The sequence below is a fragment of the Mytilus californianus genome, unplaced genomic scaffold (assembly GCF_021869535.1).
Source record: "Mytilus californianus isolate M0D057914Y unplaced genomic scaffold, xbMytCali1.0.p SCAF_5, whole genome shotgun sequence".
Lineage (NCBI taxonomy): Eukaryota > Metazoa > Mollusca > Bivalvia > Mytilida > Mytilidae > Mytilus > Mytilus californianus.
This window is the reverse complement of record NW_026262701.1, coordinates 83,529,906-83,549,071: the sequence shown is the minus strand read 5'-3', so window position 1 is coordinate 83,549,071 and position 19,166 is coordinate 83,529,906. Positions and strand designations below refer to the sequence as shown.

Sequence of the window (19,166 nt, the reverse complement as noted above, 5' to 3'; positions counted from 1 at the left end):
TCTCAAAGTCACAATGATGCCTTCAACATGAAGCCAAAAAAGAAAAAGAAAAAAGATAAAAAAAACTCCCACCTCACTGCAAGTTTAAGACGGCCCTAGCACCGGTTTGAGCGGAATTCTTTGAAAAATGATTCGGATAGACTTTGTAAGAAGTAACACCATCAAATCGGGCCCTCTCCAAAAAGAACATACTGGAAAGAAGTACATATTTAAAACAAAATAGTTCCTACGCATAGGTGTAAATATCAAACTATGTAGAATATATTTTAGTAATTAAGGTGTCAAATGAAAGGTGAGGTGAAGGATTGGTAACCGGTGATCCTGGCAGAACACATATTGACTGATAATTTTGAATAATACAAAAATGTATGAATGAATTCTAAAATTGAGGGCATTTTAATTTGTATTTGAAAGACAAATTTTCTAGAACTAGAGTTATCTCTCCTTCATTTGACTATGCTTGTACAAGCGAAAACCCATTTGAAATTAAACAAAAGAAATGGAACTCTTTGTTAGAGAAGGGAAAAAAGGCCAAGTTGGTAAATTTGGATTGTTTACATCTGTTTCTATGGGCTTTAAAAGTTTAATGAATACCACAACTTCAGGTGCCTGTAACTTAATAATTTAGGATTTTATGTATGTGTTTGTACCTGAATTATGGTATGGAGCTTCGGGATATTTGTAAACTTTTAAATTATAGACAAATTTTACAAAACAGTCGATTGTGGTAGGTGCAAATACATGTGGATCTTTTTTGTGCATAAGCATAAATTCGTCCGAAAAAAATTTACAAAGAAAGATAATAGATTGATCTTTTTAAAGCATTGATTTGCATATCTGCCCCTGGCGACAATTTTTTGGGAAAAAATCACAAAGAAAGATAATAGATTGATCTTTTTAAAGCATTGATTTGCATCTCTGCCCCTGGCGACAATTTTTTGGGAAAAAATCACAAAGAAAGATAATAGATTGATCTTTTTAAAGCATTGATTTGCATCTCTGCCCCTTGCGACAATTTTTTGGGAAAAAATCCCCAAAATGGGCAATAGTTTCATCGAAAAGAGAAAGTCGAGTACACCTTTTTATGTTCAGGCGTGTTTGAGTTGACTATTCTGTCTTGAAAACGCATATTTAGGCTCTAGATTGATATAATAACATTAAAAATTTACAGTACTAAATAGATATTTTTGAACTTTCGAAAATCCCCCCTGACAACCGATCTGACAATAGTTTTAAGTTGACCAAATGCATAAAAGTACATTAAATGATGCTAAATAGTTAGTAGATTCATTTGTCTTTTTAAATAAATCTGGCATATAAGGATCGTAAACGATGCTATGTGAATAAATTTATCGGTTTTCAAGAGCTAAAATGACAACGCGTCATCACTACAATGGCTTCCATTTATTAGGTGGCGTAATGAGAAGATAATTTTGACGAAGTAGAATCCTGACTGTGTAGATTGATCTCTCTATTGACTTCTTGGTATCGCATTTTATTTTAATATATTAATATTTGACGTCAGAGTGTAAAATTAACATTTATTTTTAACCTTTTTAAACAAAAGTCTAGATATTGAATAAACCAAGTATATGTAATAAAATATGTCAAGTGTTTACAATAGTTAATAGCAAGAAAATTAACCTTAAGCGTTCAGCCCACGTAACCATATTCCTGGTAAAACGGGTTAATGTGAAATGTATATGAACTTTGTCAGTACTGTATTCATCTTCTGGTAGGGGTTTTTAATGTATCACATGTTTCCATCCTCGGCTTGTAAATATTCGGTTTTGATCGTTCCTGATGAAGGTAAATCCAGAAAAGTGCTTCGGACGCATGAACGTGTTGTTTTCCTTTTTTTCTCACAATATGCATGTAAACAACGACATTGCAACAAAACCCGAGGCTGGTCGCGTCCTGTTGTATGCTACTTGTATATTTTCAAGTCTTCTCGATTTTCATCTTGACTGTAACAAAGATGACGATGATGGTTGTTTTGTATATAATCTGTGTGATAGAAAACAAACAAAAAACTACAGGTCGCTAAACGAACACAAGTCATGTATTCAACACAATAATAGATAAAAATATACGGAATCAATTATGCTAAAAGAGGGATCGCAATCCGAAGGACAATTTTGAACGAGGGAAAATCTAAATCGACGATGCATGGTGTTCCTAATACTCAGTTATTCTGGCCTAATGCGTTTTTCCTTCTTACTCAGAGAACAGTTTTATTCATAGAGCTTATAAATGAAGTTATAGTTTTAAATTGTGGGAATGTACACAAATATTTTATACTTGGAATGGTAGAAATATCTTTGCCATTGTAATGGGATATTCACATTAATGGCAATTATCTTAATGGTGTTCATTGTTCACTAAATAAGACTTATAACTGAAATTGTCAAAAGAATTTAATTTTCGAGATTAATACTATCAAGTGTTGTAACAGTTTTACAATTTGATGCACATTTGTCTATATAAAGGCAACAGTAGTATACCGCTGTTCGAAACTCATAAATCGATAGAGATAAAAACAAATCCGGGTTACAAACTAAAACTGAGGGAAACGCATCAAATATAAGAGGAGAACAACGGCACAACAAAAACACAACATTAAAATGTAACACACACAGAAACGAACTATTATAATATAACAATGGCCAGTTTCCTGACTTGGTACAGGACATTTTAAGAAAAAAATGGTGGGTTGAACCTGGTTTTGTGGCATGCCAAACCTCCCGCTTTTATGGCAACGTCAAACACTACACCAAAATGACAATATCACATGACAGGACCACAATACAAATAAATGGGAGAACATATAGGACAAAGAAACACACGAATAATAGCTAACAAAAGGTACTAGGCTTAAAATTCAATACGCCAGACGTGTGCGTCTCGTCCACACAAGACCAACCAGTGACGCTCAGATGAAAAAAGTTTGAAAGTTCTCTATATACCAGAGAAGGTCTTCATCATGTACCAGCACTAATTATTTGAAGGTCATATAGTGTTATACCTCTTGTGTTAGTGAAAGATTGTTAAATAGCACTGAGGAGATGATTGTGACCTATTCTCTTTATCACATGTTGATCTCTATGTATACTGAAGGTTAATATAATTATCACAAACACAATTTTTTTTCGCTAGGTCATTAACATTCTGTTTGTATTCTCACTGATTTTACCTTGATATATTTAATGATTTAACAAAACTGACCCTTTTAGAGTATCTTAACAATAAATGATCTTTTAAATACATGTTCATGTATTATATTGACCTCGTCGTAATGATACCCTATATAGGTGTCCAGCTGGTTACAATAAGTCTGCTATAATTGTGCTAATAAATGCTGTGATAATGTCACACATATTTTGTTTTTGATACAGTCAAATTTGATACAAGCAACAGTCTTTCCTTAAAATGAGATATAGTTTAATACTTTATTAGAAAAAAACACTCAGCCGTGAGCCTTCTTTGAGTAGAGATGTCTAATATTATAGGTACGGAGATATAAACTTAACCCTTAGTCTTCTACTGTAATATATTTAAAAGCTTTAAATTAGTAATTTGTTATGCAGTTCCCGCGAGGAAACCTTTCAAGCCTCACATTGTATTTCAATATAATTTCAATATTTCCAAGAGAGGAACATCCACACGTTATAATCGTTGCAATCATTCGTTTTAGGAAAAGCAGTGTAAATCCTCCTTTAAATACTGGTCTTAGAAACCGATAGACGGATAAGTATGTCAAAATGGTTTCAAAGGGTACACGTGCAAATATAAACATTGTTTTAGGGAGATTAGTTGTAAAGTAGGTTAATGATTTGGGTTTTGTATGTCGCTGCTTACGTGCGAACATTTGAACAATCATCTTCTCAAATCGGACCTTTTGTTTCTCGTATGAATTGTTTCACATTTGGTCATACCGGAGACTTGTATAGCTGACAATACTGTATGGCGTTCATTCATTGTTGAAGGCCGGGTAGTGCCTGTAATTGTTTACATCCTCGTTCTTTGGTATTTGGTGGATAGTTGTCTTATTGGCAATCATACCACATCACCTTAATCTATAAGACCTGCACACAAGACTTAAATGTGACTATCTTGTTAAAGGTGGACATTATCAATAGTATAAGAATTATCACTTTAAAGTAGGTGTGTTGTGATTATCAAAGAGAAATGTATTACTAAATGATTAAAGACCAAATGACAGTTAAACTTTAGAAATGATCCGAAGTAGAACATCATCCTGTTATTGCTGTCATGATTTTAAAAGGTTTTTAACCTTTTAAAATATCAAACCGTTTAAAGTATCGATTTTTTTTGCCATACTCAACATATTTTAACAAAAAGGTTGTTTTGGACAAAATTTAAACACGTGCAACAGTAATACTAACTAAAACTGGCTTAAATCTTAATCCAGAAGAAAAAACTAAGGTATCTATCATGATTCACTTTTGCCCTCAGGCAAAGTTGACTTTAGATGGATTTGGCTATTATTTTTAGGTTCTTTTTGGTCATACAGCTCTTCAACTTTTTCGGTTCTAACCTCCCTTGGCTTTCAAATATTCGTCTTTGATCGTTCCCGATTAAGGTAAATCCAGAAAAGCGATTCGAACGAGTGCAATTTATAAAGTGTTGTAACACAGTTTTCATTTTTTTCACGATGATACCGAAACATACGAAAGCCTATTGGGGTCACAAAAAAGAAATAAGTATTTATCTCGTAAAAAAGGATTATCTCGTAATACACGATAGTTTTCTCGTAATTACGCGATAATTATCTCGTAATTACGCGATAGTTTTCTCGTAATTACGAGATATTTATCTCGTAATTACGCGATAAATAATTTTCTTGTGACCCTAATAGGCTTTCGTAGAAACATATTATGTAAAGTAAAAAACTAAACTGACTGATCATGCTTGACTTATGTGGGTTTGAACGATGAGACATAAGTACTACCATAAATAAAGCTTGAAAACAGTAGCTGGTGTTAAAAGTTTTTTTTTAATTGGTATGCTATTTGCGATTTCTTTGTTGTGTTTTTATTGGGTTTTAGCCTTTTTTTTCGTTTAGTATAATTATTGGAATTTTGGAATGATGATGAAAGTGTTTTGATTGATTCTGATAATGATGTTAAGGGGTTTTTTATGTGTGCTTTAGTTTACAAAATTGAAACATTATAGAACAAAGTCATATAAGTACATGTATCAATGTACCAAAAAAAAAAAGACAAAGCCATCATTCAAACGCATCACCCTCGAATTTGCAGTCAAAAGCAGTGACAATATTTTGAGAATGAATTCCTTCAAAACAGTTTTATATAATTGTACTTTTGAATTAATTGTCGTAGTTTGTTTTTATGTTTAGCAAAATTCGAATTTGCCCTTCACGAAATGTGTAATTGATTTTTATTAAATGTTGTTTGAGCTGTCTAGAACTTACCCCATCCACATATTGTAAAATATTTTCAATGTACAAAAACAACATTAGTTTTGTCTTTCAACATGTTCAAAGCTTTATATGAAGGATAATAATGACAGAAGTATATTTATGCCAGACTTGTTTCCACTTCTACCGTTTTCTAGACTACAAAATATAAATAGGTTATAAGGAATCAACTTTGGTTCAATAAAAGAATACCTTTGTTTTTGACCAAACATGTGGCATTATTAGTTTCGCATTATTACAACTCACAAGAATTGTATACATTGTCGCCGCCACAATGTTGTCATGTCGGGCTCTCACGAAATGTCATTGTCCTAATGTTACTAAAGCCAGATATAATGTCAAACATGTCATATATGACATATTTGACCAAGACATTGTTTTCGTCAGCTACCTAATAACCGAAGCATATTTGAAATTTTTTTATTCACATAGCCAACCACACTGTATTATTCTTCCTATTGTTGTATCGACAAAGACCAGTAATAATATCAGACATATCTACCCAGCAATTGTCGTATGTCAAAATTATATCATATACTTTATTTGGAGAATTAACATTGTTAATGGCATATCTTTCATTGTTTTGTCTCAGTTCAATTACAACTTTTCGAAACTGATTTCATCAGCCCAGTAGCAGGTGTTTTGGTATTGACATGATTTGTAGTATATTTTGTAAAATTCTCCGTTGAAAAATCATGAAATTATTATGAAACTAAGGTTCCTCCTCCTTCAGGCAAAGTTGAATTTGGCTATTACTTGTTGGTCCTTCTAACGTTTCCACATATTCATACATCACGGGCTCTTATATGTTTCGGTCTGAGCGTTCCTGATGATGGTAAATCAAGAAAAGCACTCCAGACAAATAAAATTTGGAAGATTTATTTATGCCCTTTATTATATTATGCTATTTGGTCAGTGGTGTCGTATTCCCAATATTTCATTTCATGACTTTCTGTTCGTCAGCTACAGTGTCGCTAAAACATATTTGAATAGCATTAATAAATTAAGCAATTTTCTGGTAGCAAATTGTTTGTCGACTAAACCAATTATACCTTAGGCTACAAGAGGTAATGTGGCATTAAAAAAAATAAATAGAAAAGCAACACATATTTATTAAACAATCGTATTTATATTAATTGATATTTATATATATCCAACTGAAATTTTCTGTTCTATAGATTGGTAAAACAAAATGTCTGAGACGCTAGTTAAGTTTTTCTATTACTCTAACACCTTTTTGTGTGCAACTTTTATTTTATCTTTTTAAAAATTTTTATTTTGGATGTAACACGTTTTCTGATTGGCTGAAAGTTTTTTGTCTATCAGCTCATAGACAGAATTTTGTCATGTGACCGTGACGTCATCAACGTTTTTTCACGATTTACTCCTTAAAAATGGAATTTAAAATTAAATTATAAGGACTGACTGTAATATTTTTTCTGTCTATTCGAAATAACCTCAAAAATGTGGTGCACATTTTTAAATAACTCGCTACGCGGGTTATTCAGTGTGCACCACATTTTTGATGTTATTTTTTCATAGACTAAAAATATATTACAGTCATTCCTTAAATAACTTGACTCAAGTGATGATTCCCTTCGTCAAAAATATTGCAGACATATAACCAATAAAACTAAAACGTATCCGTCTATTAAAATCTAAGGACAGAAGTAAAAAAAGGGGTGGTTACACGACTTGATATGGGTGATTGAAACATGGATGGATATGTTACGTCAAGCATGCTTTGTTTGTTTGAAAAAAAGGAGAAAAATGGAAGACTGAGATAATCAAGCCTTTTGAACGAAACAAAATCCTGGTTTCAACTCTTCATAAGGAGTCATTTATGATCCACTTTAAAGCTATTAAGGTATTGAATTGAAATATAATAGTTTATTACTTATTTTTGGCATATTTATACATTGTTTATTAACCTTAATATTACAGGAACATAATCATTTGGTAACTACATTTTTTAAAAAATGAAACAATCATTAGTTTTTAACAGACGCAAGTTTAATTGCATGTGTGACCATAGTTTTTGGGTATAAACTCATCGAAGACACTAGACTTATAATTTGGTACACCAAACTCGCGTTTCGTCTACATAAGACTCATCAGTGGCGCTCGATTTAAAAAAAGTTTCAAAGCGATCGACACATTTGTTTATGAAGGGCCATTTGATAGCTTACTATAATGTATATGTTGAAGGTCGTACATTGCCCTATAGATGTTAACATCCTCGTCCTTTGGTCTCTTGTGAATAGTTGTCTCAGTATTTCGAAAAATTCAAAGTTTTATAAACAGATACTATATATGTATTTTTTTTAATTCGTAATATTCAGTGTCAGTTTTTTTTTTTATATCTCATTGAGTTTCTTATCAAAATAAATGTGCCATTTTATGAAAATGGCTTAAACACAGTTTTGACTAGAACAGCTTCCAATGCATTATTACATACACAATAATGTACATGTAATATACTTAGTATAAAGGTTATAACATTAAAGGAGGTGTGGGTTTATTGCCAAAGAAAATTGTAAATGATTAGAGACCAAATGACAGTTGAACTTTATAAATATACCGCAGGAGAAAATATTCCAGTTATTCGGGTCATGGTTACATGTAAGTGTTTCAAATATCACACCAACTAAAGAATCAAACTGATACATAAATTAATTACCACATACATGTGTTAAGATTGTCCTATCTGGATATCAAACTTCTATTTGCTTTACATCTGTTATATTTGTCAAAACATGCCATACTCAACATGTTTTGACAAAAAAAAAAACAACGTTATATTTGATCAAATTAAACACGAGCAAAAGTCATACTTAAAACCCGTTATAAATCTAATTTGAGGCTGAAAACTGAATTATCTAACTTGATTCACATTGCCATGATACTGCAACGTAAGACGTTCGTACGACCACCAATTAAAGCTGCTTATATTCAGGTGATTAGGACACTGTTGGAAAATTGTCTCATTGGCAATCACAACTCTACAATAACAAGTCAAAAACATCGTTCTGGTGCATCCCCTTCAAAGCTCAGTCTAAAACCTTGACAACATATCTTGAAAATGAATTCCTTCAAACATCTTCCAATATTTTTACTTAATTTGTTGTTATTTGTTTCCATATTATGCCTAATTCTAATTTGTCCTTTGTTATTTTTCATCAATTTTTATACGTATAAAAACCAATGTGAGTCCGTCAACACTTCGAGCGATAAGTCAAATTTTAACACCTCTTTACGAATTTTTTTGTTGGTTTTGTCGTTCCAGAGTTACGTACGGGACTCTAACAGTTAGAGTTTAGACAATCCTTCACAAATCTTGCACTAACTCCAGTATTCCTGGATTCAATTCCACCAAACATTACATTGTTGAAATTAATTGATAGATGTAAGCACCCTTTCGATTGTTATCTTTTTATTTTCCCGGTTTGTCGTTCAAGAGTTACGGAACTTTAATTGTATTATTTAAGTAAATAATTCATATATTGTACCATAACTCGAGTTTGCTTGGATTAATTTACTGGAAACTTTACCGAATTATTGAAATCAGTGAATTAACACAACATACCCTGAGATTTATAAAAAAAAAGTGAAAAGATGCCACTCCAGAGTAATAGGACTTGGACCGTCAGATTAATAAAAGTCATTTTTTTTAATATCATGCACTAGCTGATCAAATTACTGCTCACTTGATACTGTTGTTAGCATTTATGAATGTAGATTTGCTTTTGATGTTTAACATTTTCTGGTTTGTCATTCCAGAGTTATGGGACTTTTAACAATCATATTTGAAGCGAGTTTTATACGCCTAAAGGTATCCTGAGTCATATATTTTCTACAGAGCCATTTTATTTGCTTCTAATTAAATGCCTCTTTAATATACAATTTTATTCTTGCAACAATCTCAATATACACAGTAAGGACGTATCATGAGCACTTGGCGCAGCTGTTTATTATGAATATTTTTGAGCTTTCTAAAACATATCCTATCAACAAATTAGATAATAATTTTAAAGTAAAAATGCATCAATGTCTTTCCAACTGCTACTTTAAATTAGGGAATATGATAACAAAAAGTACATTGATGGTAAGCCTGTCCTTTTCTCTACCATTTTCTTGGAACACTTGACACAGTCATTTTTAAATTAGAAATGATTATTTTGTCGTTAACCTTCACTAGCTATAGAATTCACATACATTGTCGCCACTTGCCACCACATGCATTGTCGCCACTTGACATCACATACATTGTCGCCACTTGATATCACATACATTGTCGCCACTTGATATCACATACATTGTCGCCACTTGACATCACACAGGGTATCCCAATTTGAAATCCGCGGAGGGATCCGAATCCCGAGAAGCAATTACACTTTGTGTAGTGCAATTCGTAAGTAAAATCTGGATACGATTCCCACGGAGGATTATGCTCCATAGGAAGTATATCCAGATTTCTAACCCACCGTGTTGTGGGATCGTGTAATTGCTCCTTGGATTCGGATTCCTCCGCGGATTTCGGATCAGGTTAGCCGTTTTTTGCATTATCGCCACTAGACATCACATACATAATCGCCACTAGACATCACTTACATTGTCAGCAATAAAATGTTTGCATTTGTCAGCTACTTTCTTCGTAAAACACCACCGCCTCGGTGTTCTCGTGGTAGCGTCTTCGCCTCGAGTGCAGGAGGTCGTGTGTTCGAACCCCGGCCGGCTTAAACCAAAGACTTTAAAATTGGTATTTGCTGCTTCTCCGCTAAGCACGCGGCATTTAGGGGTAAGAGCAAAAACTGGTCGGCTCCAGGTTCCTGCGGACTGTTACCTTGTGAACTAGCACGTGAAAAATCCGGCTCAGCATGTCGGTCTAGTACTCGCCATGCTCGTCCGAATTTAAAACATTTATTTACTAAAATTCTTGGTATAACAAATAAAACAAAACTCTATGTATAGGTTTAGTTGCTCGCAGTAATTGTCTACTAAAGCTGTTGTATCTATAACTGAGGATGGAACACCTCTATAAGAGGTCATGAAGATGGTAAATGAATTCACAGTAATTGATTATTGAATCTGAGATATTGATAAAGCATTTTTATTTTTAATATAAAGATCTACGCAAACAGAGACACAATTAAGCAAACTTGCATTGAACTGTTGAAGACATTTAAACATATTACAAAGCGATATTGTTTTAAGTCCACACCTGATTTAACGCATAGAATATTTCCAAGGTATGATTTATCAATGGTCTTTTATAAATACTAACGTAGGTCGTTTAACTTATTGATTGACTGTTGCTTGCTTAGTGTAAACATATTTTTATTAAAGAATTCGTTAGATATAGCTACAAGAGTGAACAAATACGAAATATACTAGTAAAACAAAAATTTTGATAAGGAAACAAGAGCATTGCTCTTATATTTATAAATCCATCTCACTGCTTGCTAACGTCAAGTTAGAAATATTGCACGCACGCACGACAATAAATTAACAATTAACATGACCCCTCCGAACTCCTCTGATAGTTGCAATGGTTCTTTAACATACAGAGAGCGGAGCGTAGCAATCACTCTACAAAAGGCTTCGGATATAACATCTCCATCCAGACCGACGTTAATGCGTATTTATACATCCCGAACACCAAAACGACGCCCCACTTAAGCAATGGTTTTACTGAAGACTGGGTGAACATGTAGTCCTGTGATGACCATATTTTGATACCCAAGCCGATCATTGCAATGTGAACCATGATCATATTTAATATACTGGTGAATATATTCAAATCAAGATTACGAAAAAAAATAAAGGATGAATCATGATCGTATATTATTTGTTTTGTCATAATGTGAATGGACATGATTTGTTTTTATTTATAGTTTCACATTTTCTGAAGCAAAGACGTCAATGACTTCAAGTTTGTTTGTATTATTTTTTTCTCGTTTTTTCCCTTAATATTAAAAGGCTATTGTGTTTTTTCATCGTCATTATCATCATTTGTTTTGACAATATTATTATCATTTTGGAAAATGACGTGTTGTTGGTTAACACGTTCATTTTATGTACGATAAATATCTTCTCTTCTTTTAATGCCAAGACTATATTTGTTTTCTTTTGTGTTAATATATTATGACAAAAATAAATAAAAAAATTGAAATAGATAAACAATAATATAACAGTGTTTTAAATAATAGGTTATTTTAGCTCGATACTGGATAAAGGTTGTGATTGAAATATCGCTGAGAAATCACTATGTACTTTTAATTATTGGCAATTTTGGTCTCGTGTCATTTGCGTCAACACGTCATTTACACACCAGCATATACTTTGATACTCAACTGCAGCCTCTAAACCATTTTTTAGAATTTATTTAACCATAAATTTGTGTATCCTTATTTAATATCTTTTTCTGAAGTCTAATCGTCTTCCAATTTAAGATGCAGCCTGTTAACTAAGTTGTTCAACTTAATACCAGTTCATGCATCATTCAGTAGGGTTTTTTTTATCTTTCATTATACAATGTTATATCAAACAGCATACAACTTTTATTTGTTGTTTCTTGGAAAGGAAATTGTTGGAAATAAGTTCTTCAAATGACAATCCTGACAAGTTATAATAGTATATTCAAATGATTTTATAATTAAAACAAGCACACACGACCAACTGCTTTTGCATGTCCTATGTATCTTTAACCACTAGATCTATCATTAACAAAACTTACTTCAGTAACTTCGATTTGTTTAACGATACATAATATTTGAGTTTTTAGTGTATGAACAAATGTTTTTTTTCTTGTAAAATTATTTTGTTCTTATAAGTAGTGCATTAATTTTTCTATAATCCTTCTATAATATGAACAACCCGTGCCTAATATTCACTAAAGAACAAATATAATGTGTTATTAATTAATACCCTTCGCTTTCCAGAAGACAAGGATGACGACATTCATCTCATTAAACATCAGTGGGGAATTTCCACCTGGAATATGCCATTAGATCTGATATTTTCAACATGTATAACAGATAATGCGGATATCCCTCAATTTGTCAGCAACATAACGACAGAAAAACCAAAAGACTGTCACACCTGGAGGTAAACGAACGGCCTTTATTACCAATAGACATGCACGTGTCTACACAGATTGATTGCACGATGTGCGTGTTTATCTAAGCAATTGTAATCAGATTGAATTACAAGCAATACAACATTCATCTTTCTGTTACATAAATGTCAAATATTCTCGATTGTCATTTAGATATATTTTTCATCTATCAAACATGTACCTTGTACGTTTAATTATGAAATTTGCCCTTAATTCTTAAGAATATTAAATTTGAACGAGTGCTCAAATTAAATCAAAAGTCTCGAAAATTCTAATGCCATTACATAGACAAGACAAGACAATATTTTATTTAAGTCTCACCTCTTCATTTTATAAAACATACAAATAGTTAATAAAACAATATTATAAAACATACAAGAGCCACTCTAAAAAGAGTTATGAGAGACTATCTAAAATGTTACAGTATATACATTATTTACACTAAAATTAGCTATATAAAATACATATTCGTTTCAATAAAATGTCATTGCAGATTTTGGCAGTATAAAAGTACATATTTTCATCTCTGAATAAAAATATAAATTTATCGTCATCAGACAAATGCATAAAGTTAACATTAAATAGAGATGCTTGATAAAACAAATAACAACGCAAATCTTCATACACTGGACAATTCATTAATACATGTTTTTCGTCTTCAATTAAAAGATTTTCATTACAAATGCTGTTATAACAAATTCTATTTTCAACTAAAAGACCTTCATACCTTCCAGTCTCAATTTTCAAAGGAGCAGTACCACTTCTAAATTTGGCATAGGCACTCCTATATTTACCAGACCTGTATGTTTTTTAATAAATAATTTTCTTCACCAAATTCTTTTTTGGACAGTCTGTAAGTACGTAGTTTGCTACGCTCGTTTGACATTAAATCATTATACCATTGCTCTTTAAATCTATTAAAACGGATATTCTCAATATTTTTATAACATTTTTATCAATAATTAAATCAGTATTACAAAAATGTTCCATATCAACTTCTTTAAACTTTGTGTGTACTCTGAAATTCCAATTTTTCAGTCTATTATATCTTATATTATTTGCCCATATAAACACCTTTTTGTTTATTCTACTAAGTATTACACATTTTCGTAAATCTACTATATGTTCTAAAAATACATGTCCATTGTTTTACAATACATGGCATCCAACCCATATCACCATATAGGGCTAAATTAGGCGTGTACTTTCCAACACCCATAAAAAACCGCATTGCCCTATTTTTAACAGCATAAATGCAAGAGTATTCTTTACTTCCCTATATTGCAGCACCATATTCAATAACAGACATAACAAGAGTGTCGAAAAGCTTAGTAAAAGTAGAATATTCAAAACCAACATTTGCTTTGCATTTAGCAATTAGTAAACCTAATGATCTGCTGGCTGATTTTGCTACAATTTTCGCCATCTCATTATAATCCAAAAACTCAATTTAATAATAAACCAAGATAACCAGACTCAAGCTAGCGACCAATTCTAGCGACCAATCAAGCTAGCGACCAATTCTAGCGACCACTAAAGAACACAATGAGAATCAACTTGTTTAAGAATCATTATGTGGTATATGAGAAAACCACAAAACCACATTACGAAACAACGTTCTGTTAAAAAGAAAATCTATCTACCAGTACGGTATATATATTGTTTTTTAACGTTAAATGACCAGAAATGTCCATCAAATTAAGGGAGAAGGGACACTACAATACGAATGACGTCTGTAGCTGAATGCACTAACTAGTTTGGTTGCTAAATGTCTGCATCAATATCAATGAGTAAAATATAACGTGCCAGAAAATCGTAAAAGTCAAAACAATTTAATACAATAGAAAAACAAAGGATATGGGGTATCCCTCCATGACACAAAATCAGTAAATGCACAGCGAAAAACACACAAAAAGCTAAGGAACATTCTTTGTTAACGAACTATTTTTATTCCCTTACATTCGAACACATACTATATGTTATCATATATGTATTTATATAAATAAAGGTGCGCCTCTCTCCGGAGTTTATTCTATCGGGAGAGGGACTAGTTGGGAAATAAAGTAATCCATATTTTGACGTCTTCTTTACGTTTTCTCTGTTTTCCAAACTCTAAACCGAGATCGCAAAGATAAATTAATTATTGTAAACAAAATATTAAAAACGGAGCGTATATCCTCCAAGCACATAATGGCTATACAATAGTACTTTGCGGTTTAGAAATCAGAATAAAAAGCTAAAGAGTTTTAAGAATTTGAATAATAATAAAAAAAAAAACAAGAGTGTTTGTTTATGATGATTTGCTCGCACAATCGTTTTCAATATTCAGTGAACCGTAAATAATTTAAAAAGTACATATTTTAATGAACATGTGTACCTAGTTTCAAGTTGATCTGACTACAACGTCATCTTAGACTAGATTCAACACGAACGTCATTCTAATGCAGTATGAATGGACGGACAAACGGACAAACGAATTAACGAACGAACACAAAAACCAGATAATATTATGGGTTTTACTGTCGTAGGCGGAGCATAGAATAACTATTCACTTAAACTTGTTCCTTTGTTCAAATAAACGAAATAAGAAAAATATTATGTGCGAAAGAATAACTATATACTGGCTTTCCATACACTCGGCATCCTCAAATATCCTTTAGTTTCTAGAAAAGAAACTTTTAATGTCTATTCCCTATACTGAAAATGAAAACATACAAAATAACAAACTGTAAGAGTACATTTCATGCCCACATTCAATATTTTGAATTGAAAGTTTACGTGCACTATTTTGTACGGCATGCATCCTTACTTAAAAGAAATGTAAAGATGTTTTTGTTTAAAAAAAACCGTACACTTTGAATTTCAACTTTACCCCCTTCAATTCCCAGAAGGTCCTAACCCCCAAAAAATCATTTCAGTGGGTCCTGCTCTGATTCATTACCTTTCACTTGAGCTATGTCCGGTGTCGAACTTTGCCGTATGGAGCTGGCGAGACTTGCCGAAAGAATGTACGGTGGACACGTAAAAAAAAAAATAATACCAACTTTGAACCCCTTCAATTCCCAGAAGGTCCTAACCCCCAAAAAATCATTTCAGTTGGTCCTGCTCTGATTCATTACCTTTCATTTGAGCTATGTCCAGTGTCGAACTTTGCCGTACGGAGCTGGCGAGACTTGCCGAAAGAATGTACGGTGGTCACGTAAAAAAAAAATAATACCAACTTTGAACCCCTTCAATTCCCAGAAGGTCCTAACCCCCAAAAAATCATTTCAGTTGGTCCTGCTCTGATTCATTACCTTTCATTTGAGCTATGTCCGGTGTCGAACTTTGCCGTACGGAGCTGGCGAGACTTGCCGAAAGAATGTACGGTGGTCACGTAAAAAAAAAAATAATACCAACTTTGAACCCCTTCAATTCCCAGAAGGTCCTAACCCCCAAAAAATCATTTCAGTGGGTCCTGCTCTGATTCATTACCTTTCACTTGAGCTATGTCCGGTGTCGAACTTTGCCGTATGGAGCTGGCGAGACTTGCCGAAAGAATGTACGGTGGACACGTAAAAAAAAAATAATACCAACTTTGAACCCCTTCAATTCCCAGAAGGTCCTAACCCCCAAAAAATCATTTCAGTTGGTCCTGCTCTGATGCATTACCTTTCATTTGAGCTATGTCCAGTGTCGATTTTTGCCGTACGGAGCTGGCGAGACTTGCCGAAAGAATGTACGGTGGTCACGTAAAAAAAAAATAATACCAACTTTGAACCCCTTCAATTCCCAGAAGGTCCTAACCCCCAAAAAATCATTTCAGTTGGTCCTGCTCTGATTCATTACCTTTCATTTGAGCTATGTCCAGTGTCGAACTTTGCCGTACGGAGCTGGCGAGACTTGCCGAAAGAATGTACGGTGGTCACGTAAAAAAAAAAATAATACCAACTTTGAACCCCTTCAATTCCCAGAAGGTCCTAACCCCCAAAAAATCATTTCAGTGGGTCCTGCTCTGATTCATTACCTTTCACTTGAGCTATGTCCGGTGTCGAACTTTGCCGTATGGAGCTGGCGAGACTTGCCGAAAGAATGTACGGTGGACACGTAAAAAAAAAAATAATACCAACTTTGAACCCCTTCAATTCCCAGAAGGTCCTAACCCCCAAAAAATCATTTCAGTGGGTCCTGCTCTGATTCATTACCTTTCATTTGAGCTATGTCCGGTGTCGAACTTTGCCGTACGGAGCTGGCGAGACTTGCCGAAAGAATGTACGGTGGACACGTAAAAAAAAAAATAATACCAACTTTGAACCCCTTCAATTCCCAGAAGGTCCTAACCCCCAAAAAATCATTTCAGTGGGTCCTGCTCTGATTCATTACCTTTCATTTGAGCAATGTCTGGTGTCGAACTTTGCCGTACGGAGCTGGCGAGACTTGCCGAAAGAATGTACGGTGGACACGTAAAAAAAAATAATACCAACTTTGAACCCCTTCAATTCCCAGAAGGTCCTAACCCCCAAAAAATCATTTCAGTGGGTCCTGCTCTGATTCATTACCTTTCATTTGAGCAATGTCCGGTGTCGAATTTTGACGTACGGAGCTGGCGAGACTTGCCGAAAGAATGTACGGTGGACACGTAAAAAAAAAATAATACCAACTTTGAACCCGTTCAATTCCCAGAAGGTCCTAACCCCCAAAAAATCATTTCAGTGGGTCCTGCTCTGATTCATTACCTTTCATTTGAGCTATGTCCGGTGTCGAACTTTGCCGTACGGAGCTGGCGAGACTTGCCGAAAGAATGTACGGTGGACACGTAAAAAAAAAAATAATACCAACTTTGAACCCCTTCAATTCCCAGAAGGTCCTAACCCCCAAAAAATCATTTCAGTGGGTCCTGCTCTGATTCATTACCTTTCATTTGAGCTATGTCCGGTGTCGAACTTTGCCGTACGGAGCTGGCGAGACTTGCCAAAAGAATGTACGGTGGACACGTAAAAAAAAAAATAATACCAACTTTGAACCCCTTCAATTCCCAGAAGGTCCTAACCCCCAAAAAATCATTTCAGTGGGTCCTGCTCTGATTCATTACCTTTCATTTGAGCAATGTCTGGTGTCGAACTTTGCCGTACGGAGCTGGCGAGACTTGCCGAAAGAATGTACGGTGGACACGTAAAAAAAAAATAATACCAACTTTGAACCCCTTCAATTCCCAGAAGGTCCTAACCCCCAAAAAATCATTTCAGTGGGTCCTGCTCTGATTCATTACCTTTCATTTGAGCAATGTCCGGTGTCGAACTTTGCCGTACGGAGCTGGCGAGACTTGCCGAAAGAATGTACGGTGGACACGTAAAAAAAAAAATAATACCAACTTTGAACCCCTTCAATTCCCAGAAGGTCCTAACCCCCAAAAAATCATTTCAGTAGGTCCTGCTCTGATTCATTACCTTTCATTTGAGCTATGTCCGGTGTCGAACTTTGCCGTTCGGAGCTGGCGAGACTTGCCGAAAGAATGTACGGTGGACACGTAAAAAAAAAAATAATACCAACTTTGAACCCCTTCAATTCCCAGAAGGTCCTAACCCCCAAAAAATCATTTCAGTGGGTCCTGCTCTGATTCATTACCTTTCATTTGAGCTATGTCCGGTGTCGAACTTTGCCGTACGGAGCTGGCGAGACTTGCCGAAAGAATGTACGGTGGACACGTAAAAAAAAAAATAATACCAACTTTGAACCCCTTCAATTCCCAGAAGGTCCTAACCCCCAAAAAATCATTTCAGTGGGTCCTGCTCTGATTCATTACCTTTCATTTGAGCAATGTCTGGTGTCGAACTTTGCCGTACGGAGCTGGCGAGACTTGCCGAAAGAATGTACGGTGGACACGTAAAAAAAAAATAATACCAACTTTGAACCCCTTCAATTCCCAGAAGGTCCTAACCCCCAAAATATCATTTCAGTGGGTCCTGCTCTGATTCATTACCTTTCATTTGAGCAATGTCCGGTGTCGAACTTTGCCGTACGGAGCTGGCGAGACTTGCCGAAAGAATGTACGGTGGACACGTAAAAAAAAATAATACCAACTTTGAACCCCTTCAATTCCCAGAAGGTCCTAACCCCCAAAAAATCATTTCAGTGGGTCCTGCTCTGATTCATTACCTTTCATTTGAGCAATGTCCGGTGTCGAACTTTGCCGTACGGAGCTGGCGAGACTTGCCGAAAGAATGTACGGTGGACACGTAAAAAAAAAAAATAATACCAACTTTGAACCCCTTCAATTCCCAGAAGGTCCTAACCCCCAAAAAATCATTTCAGTGGGTCCTGCTCTGATTCATTACCTTTCATTTGAGCTATGTCCGGTGTCGAACTTTGCCGTACGGAGCTGGCGAGACTTGCCGAAAGAATGTACGGTGGACACGTAAAAAAAAAAATAATACCAACTTTGAACCCCTTCAATTCCCAGAAGGTCCTAACCCCCAAAAAATCATTTCAGTGGGTCCTGCTCTGATTCATTACCTTTCATTTGAGCAATGTCTGGTGTCGAACTTTGCCGTACGGAGCTGGCGAGACTTGCCGAAAGAATGTACGGTGGACACGTAAAAAAAATAATAA

The 19,166-nt window shown here is 34.5% G+C and overlaps 2 long non-coding RNA genes across 8 annotated transcripts; one reads left to right on the top strand and one right to left on the bottom strand.

Annotated features, from left to right (window-relative positions):
- Positions 1-15,451: 15,451 nt before the first annotated feature.
- LOC127703208 (uncharacterized) lies at positions 15,452-18,827 on the bottom strand. 6 transcript variants are annotated; one of them, XR_007982815.1, is made up of 6 exons: positions 18,538-18,675; positions 18,005-18,360; positions 17,294-17,649; positions 16,230-16,584; positions 15,698-16,052; positions 15,452-15,519 (listed from the first exon to the last, which is right to left on the bottom strand). It is a non-coding gene; the product is annotated as an uncharacterized LOC127703208 (long non-coding RNA). The 6 variants fall into 6 exon arrangements; XR_007982816.1 differs by having other exon boundaries at positions 15,875-16,052; XR_007982818.1 differs by lacking the exon at positions 15,698-16,052.
- LOC127703209 (uncharacterized) lies at positions 15,526-18,791 on the top strand. 2 transcript variants are annotated; one of them, XR_007982820.1, is made up of 4 exons: positions 15,526-15,647; positions 16,003-16,179; positions 17,600-18,487; positions 18,664-18,791. It is a non-coding gene; the product is annotated as an uncharacterized LOC127703209 (long non-coding RNA). The 2 variants fall into 2 exon arrangements; XR_007982821.1 differs by lacking the exon at positions 16,003-16,179 and having other exon boundaries at positions 17,777-18,487.
- Positions 18,828-19,166: the final 339 nt, after the last annotated feature.